Source organism: Tamandua tetradactyla, chromosome 2 (assembly GCF_023851605.1).
Source record: "Tamandua tetradactyla isolate mTamTet1 chromosome 2, mTamTet1.pri, whole genome shotgun sequence".
NCBI lineage: Eukaryota > Metazoa > Chordata > Mammalia > Pilosa > Myrmecophagidae > Tamandua > Tamandua tetradactyla.
Genome location: NC_135328.1, coordinates 155,630,877 through 155,637,182, shown reverse-complemented (window position 1 = coordinate 155,637,182; position 6,306 = coordinate 155,630,877). Strand labels below are relative to the sequence as shown.

The window sequence follows — 6,306 nt, the reverse complement described above, 5'->3', positions numbered from 1 at the left end:
TTAGGCATTAGGTTCCATTACCTACCCTCATCCAAGCCGCTGGTAACCTGTATTCTAACTATATATTTGCTCAGCCTAATCATTTCATATCAGTGACATAATACAATATTTGTCCTTTTGTGACTAGCTGATTTCACTCACCATAATGTCTTCAAGGTTCATATATTGAAGCATGTATCAGAACTTCATTCCTTTTTACAGATGAATAGTAGTCCATAGTTTAGATATACTACAATTATATACATTGATCAGTGGATGGAATACTTGGGTTGCTTCTAGATTTTGGAGGCTGTGAATAATGCCATTATAACGTTGATGTGCAAGTCAGTTCAAGTCCCTGTTTCAATTCTCTTTGTTATATACCTAGAAGTGGAATTTTTGGGTCATATGGTAATACCATACTTCACTTTCTGAAGAACCACCAAACTGTCTTCCACAGTTGCTGCACATTTTACATTCCCATCAACAAAGAATGAATGTTTCTATTTCTCCATATCTCTCCAACATTTGCTATTTTCCATTGTTTCAATACCAGCCATTCTAATTGGCGTCTTCACCTACTGTAATGTCTTTATTCTACTGTTTTTATTTGTCTTTATTCTATTGTCACATTAGCTTGAAAGTATAACTAGGTATATAACTTAGGTTAGGTTGAAAATCATTGTTCCACATAATTTGGAGAGTATTGTGCCATCTTCTAGTTCAAAACAGTTTTGTGCCTTTATGAGTTCTGACCATTTGTCTGTAATCTCTTTTCTTTCCTTGGAAACCTTTAGTATCCCTTCTCTGCTTAAGTGCTTTGGAAATTCTGAAATAAGTGTCTCACTGCAGACCTCTTTCATCCTTGGTTTTGGGCCCTGCATGGACCCTTTCAGTACAGACACTTACACTTCTCAGTTTTAGGAATTTTTCCTTAAGTATTTCTTTGTGGATTTCTCCCTCTCGTTTTATGGCAGTCTCCTGATCAGATGTTGGAGTTATGTTTGTGAGGTGCAATAATGTAGTGGTTAATTGCACAAAGAGCAAGACTCTGGAGCCATTTTACCTGTGCACCTCCAATTCTTGCTGTGCGATGCTCATCTCTGCTTACATTTCCTTCTCTGTGGAAATGGGGAAAGTAACAGTACCCATTCCACTAGGTTGTTGTAAGATCATATGTGTTATTGTGCTTAAAGTAATGAGAACAATGCCCAGCACATAAGTACACTTGGGGTCCTATTTATACATCAATTTCAAATTTCATAGGGGAGGCTGTGACCAGTGCTTGTGGCTGTCCTGGTGGTGAATGAGAGTTCCAGCTCACCTACCCCTTTCTTACCCTTGGTGTTGTGGAAGCCAGTGGGTGTGCCAGGCTGGTTCTAAGCATTGGAGCGTGACTACTATAACATTTTCTGTTGTTTAGCTTTCTGGTTTTGTTGTTATACATTTTGGCAGATTTCAACTTTATCTTCCAATCCTTCTATTAAATTGTTCGTTTTCTTCTCATTCTTTTAATTTGTAAGAACTTTACCTCATTTGCTGGTTGTTCCCTTATAGCTTCCTGTTCTCACTTTCTTTTGGAAGCAAAATCTCTAATATCTTTGCATACATTGTTTTTAGTGTTGTGTGTGTTTCCCACCCCCCACCCCGCTTCCCTTATCATCTTGGTTCCTTTGAGGCACTCTTCCTTTGTTATTTCCTCCTCTTATCTATTGTCTGCCAACCCTGGGGTATTCAATTGTATGAATGAGGTGCTTCCAGTACCTGGGGCAGCTGAGCTTTGAGATCAGGATTGGCTAGGCCAGTCTTCTGGGAGACCCCTAACTATCAGTCCTTTATTTTGCACTGGGAGTTGCTTCAGAGAGGAGACCCCCTCTCCAAGAAGCCTGAGAATAGGACTCTGCCCATATTTGGCTGGGGTTTAAGTTTCTCTCCTAGAGCTCGCTACCAGTCACTGGGGCTGGATGCCAAGTCTGCCAGCAGTGTGGGTAGGGCAAGAGGTCTGGAGTCTTCTCTTCTGCAGCTGCATTCTCCTGCACAATGTCCCAGGCACTGGTCTCCATGCCCCAGTCTGCTAATGCAGGGACCACTGTCTACCTAGTTCCAGCTCCACAAGATTCCCACCTTTGTGCCCTTACGGGTTTTTGCCTTTATAAAAACTGTTTCCTAGCATATTAGAGGGGTCTCAGGAGGAAGAGGATGCAAAGCTGCCATATTTAATGAGAGGTTTTCTGTATTAGATATAGATTTGCCCAACTAGGGAAGCAACTTTATTGAGGTTTATTGGGCCTACCTGTTGGGTGCCTGAACTTTCAGAGTTGGTTTCTTCCAAGTTGGAACACTGAATTCCTGATTTGGGGCTGGGTCCAGCATATGCCTACTGTTCAGAGCAGCTTTTCCAATACTATACATGGCCACACTGAATCTTTGAAAAATAGTCCAGGACTAACAGGACTGTACCTGTATACCCTTCAATATGGATCGGCTTCACACGCCCCATCTCGAGTTGAAGTCTACCCACTGTGTTTCATCAAATCTGCTATGTCATCAGGTTTTCTAATGTAATTTTTTCCAGATGTACATACATAGCATATAATCCATCCAAAGTATACAATCAATGGCTCACAGTATCAACATGTAGTTGTGCATTCATCACCCACAATTTAGAACATTTTCATTATTTCAAAAATGGAAAAAAATAAAATTTTTAATTTTAATTTCTAATTTTACCCTAATTTCTCATGATTTTAACAAATGGTTATGTTACCGCCTTCCTCTCATTTGATCATTCGCTAAATCTTCAGGGATATATGGGCAACGACCATTTTAAATCTTTGTGCTGAAAGGGGTGGCAACCTTATGATAGAGGAATGAAACTGGTTGATGTTCTTGGAGAAACTGGTACCTCTGGTTTTAGGGCTAGAAGCAAGTAGTATATATTAGTATATATATATATTTAATGCGATTTTATTGAAAAACATTCACGCTCCATATAATTCATCTAATGTATACAACCAGTGGCTCACAGTATGATTATATAGCTGTGCATTCACCATCACTGTCAATTTTAGAACATTTTCACTACTTCAAAATAGAAAATGTAAATTAAAAAAAAGCCAAACACCCCATACCCCTCCCTCCGTTATCATTTTTTAAAGTTTTATTCACACACCATACAATCCACCTAAGTGTACAGTCAATGGCTCTCGGTGCAATAAAAAATGTGAAACACTTCACGAATTTGCATGTCATCTTTGCGCAGAGTCCATGCGAATCTTTTCTGTATATGGTTCCCAATTTTAGTGTATGTGCTGCCCAAGTGAGCAGGACACTCTGGATTTTAAGATGCACTATTCTTTCCTGAGTCACTAGGAAAGAGAAATTGCTGCCAATTCAACAAGAACACGCCAGTCATCGTTACACACCTCTTGACATTCTAGAGTTGCTAAAATGTAAAAAATACGCATCTTTAAAACCGATGAAATATGGTGGATCTGTCGTCACTTTTCTCATCTTGCTGGTTTGGGGAAATGGCTTCTGCGACTACGGAAGCTCCTCCGGCCCAGGGAGGGACGGCAGCTCTTAGCGCAGCTTCGTGAATGAGAGTGAGTGGTTAACACCTGAAGCGAGTTCCTTCCTCCTCCCACGTCGCTGGAAGAAAAGGCGTATTATCGCGAGAGTTCGGTACTTCCTGGACTTTTCGCTATCGTCAGATCGCGTTGGACGGTATAGAGAGTGGAGGCGTGGGTCGTCCGCGGTGGCTGCGACTGAGGCAAGATGGCGAAGGCGCTACGCTGTCTCTCTTATGTGAGTCTCGTCCCTCAGCTGGTGGGAGCGGGTTGCCGGCTTCGCTTTGGGTGCAGAGGAACCCCACCCAAACCGTGAGGCGCGGAAGCCGTCACCCCGACCAGCTTAGACCCTTGCGGCTTTTCGTGGGTGGGAGGGGAACGGGGAGTGCGTCCCGGGTGGGAGCTCGCTGGCCGCGGCCGTCCCGCGGATGCCAGATAAAAGTTTTCATTTATGTTACTTTATTTTCAGTCAATGAAAATGGACTTATAAGAGATGTTGTTGTAATAATAATGCATCAAGATTTCAAAAACGATTAAATTTTGAGCAGTCTCACGTATTGTACGTAATTGAAGGTACTTGTTTGATACGTGTATTGGCTTGCTAGTTAAGTTCTTCTTTACGGTTATCAATTTGCATACATTCTTCTAATTTATTAATAATTTCCCTAAGGGGAGTTATCCTTTATTTTGAAACCATGGGAAGGTTATCATGTCATAGTAAATGTAACTCGAACCCTTACGTACCAAAGACAAAATTCATGTACTTTGATACTCTTTTTGGGAGGGGGGAGTGGGGGGAATGGTCCGATAAAGCTCCATGTACTTTGAATGTCCCAACTCATAATTTCTCTCAAGATATTGTGTAGGAGGTGATCGTAGTAGTTCACATTGATTGAAGATTAATCAATCGTAGGCAAAGAGGGAATAAGCAACATGACAGATTGTGAAAATTAATGAAAGCTTTCACTCAGAATTATCCTTAAAGCGTCTCAACGGTTGTAAAAAGTTATAGGTACGTCCTCTTATTCCCACTTTAGAGTGGAAAATGAGAACATAGTAAGGCCAGGTCATCTCAGAACTCTGACCTGTGCATTCAATCGTCAACTTTCCAGTAGAAGATCCTGCTTCAGCTTTTGCTAATGAAAAAATTTTGGAAGAGTTCGTACACAATTACTCTTTCCTCTTTTGCATTTGGGATTTAAGTTTCATTTACCTCAACCAGTTCCCTTTTTGCAAGGTCCTCGCATCTGGGTTACATGATGACATGGTGCTCAGCAGCTCTTTGTTTGAAATATGATCTTGCCTGGGATTGGGGATTTCCCTTCTTATTGATGATGAAAATACGTAATTAAGGATAGAAATACATGGGTGCTTCTAGATACTGGTCGTCTGGTAACATTTTCTAATTTATATGGGCCATAGGTTTCACTATGCTCCCCATTTTGATATGTCAGGACAATTTCCAGTCTTCAAACTGGTGACCTAAGTTATGTGGAGGACAACCCACTTAAGCAAAAACCAAAAACTGATACATTTCTTGGTTTTCACAGCTTTACCTGGACCAAATTCTAGCCCCTTAGAATTTGGAATTGGGTATAACGACAGAAACTCATCATAAAAATGGAGTATATTTGGACCAAGATCTCTCTGTTTCAGTGGTGTTTGTTAACCAGGCCTGTACAGGAGTTTAGAAGTTCTCTCTATTAGAACTAACCCGTGTCCAGGCCACCTGAATAGCTTTCGATCCAGCAGTCTTGAAACCACACAAGATGGACATGTAATGGAAGAAACAATCAGCACAGACTCATAATGTCAACCCCCGAGGCTTGAATTTGTGTATGCCTACTGGGTTCTAAAGTGTTTTCTATTCCAGTGACTCTGGATAGAGCATATCTTGCTCCCAACTCCCTTTTTGCCTTGACTCTGATATACCAAAGGTATATTTTATAAAAACCTGTTAAACAGATCCTAACGCTGGAGACTTAATTGGCTTTTGAGAAACAGTGCACAAGTTACCTTTTTTATCTGCAAGAAGCCATTTTGTACTGCTTTAAGGTTAGACTAAATCTCAACAGTGGTGTTTGGAGACCTCATTACCTAATTTTGCATCATTTGCCTGAGAACACATAGGGCAAAATAGTAAGTAAATAATGTTTATGATGTTCCAAACCCAGGCTTCTTGATTCCTTTACCACTAGCAACATGTACTCTAACAAGTCATGGAGTAGTAGTGTTCACTGACTGGTTTAAATAACTTTGTCACTTTTTTTTGTTTTTTTGCATGGGCAGGCACCGGGAATCGAACCCGGGTCTCTGGCATAGCAGGCGAGAACTCTGCCACTGAGCCATTGTGGCCCGCCCAACTTTGGCACTCTTGACACTGTTATGGAACAGTGCTTTAACCTTGTCAGTAATGGGGACCTAAGATCTGTTTGCGACCTGGGTACAGTGAAAGGTCAGATTTGGGAGGGACTCTTCGGATGCTTCTAGATACTGGTCGTCTGGTAACATTTTCTAATTTATATGGGCCATAGGTTTCACTATGCTCCCCATTTTGATATGTCAGGACAATTTTTTTTCATATAGCTATATGAAAAAAAACTGAACTCTTTGTACTTTTGTGATAGTCCTAGCGAATCACCGTGTCCTGTATCCATCCAGTGCTTCATTCAGTACCTTGTGCATGTGCTGTTGAAAGGATGCTTTTTTATGGATCACACAGAACAAACACAGCTCTTGAATATCCTTTCTTACCCTT

The 6,306-nt window shown here is 41.0% G+C and overlaps 1 protein-coding gene and 2 non-coding genes across 4 annotated transcripts in view; 1 reads left to right on the top strand and 2 right to left on the bottom strand.

Moving 5' to 3' along the window:
• Positions 1-3,196: 3,196 nt before the first annotated feature.
• LOC143675298 (U6 spliceosomal RNA) lies at positions 3,197-3,306 on the bottom strand. The gene has a single exon (XR_013171533.1). It is a non-coding gene; the product is annotated as a U6 spliceosomal RNA (small nuclear RNA).
• A 351-nt stretch (positions 3,307-3,657) lies between these two features.
• The window catches only part of LOC143674104 (uncharacterized), a 58,892-nt gene continuing 56,243 nt past the window's right edge, over positions 3,658-6,306 (top strand). For both annotated transcript variants that reach the window (XM_077149426.1, XM_077149425.1), the window contains exon 1: positions 3,658-3,786. The gene's annotated coding sequence lies outside the window, so the exon portion shown is untranslated. The remainder of the gene's footprint in view (positions 3,787-6,306) is intronic.
• Positions 5,831-5,909, bottom strand: TRNAS-GCU (transfer RNA serine (anticodon GCU)). Its single transcript has one exon. It is a non-coding gene; the product is annotated as a tRNA-Ser (tRNA).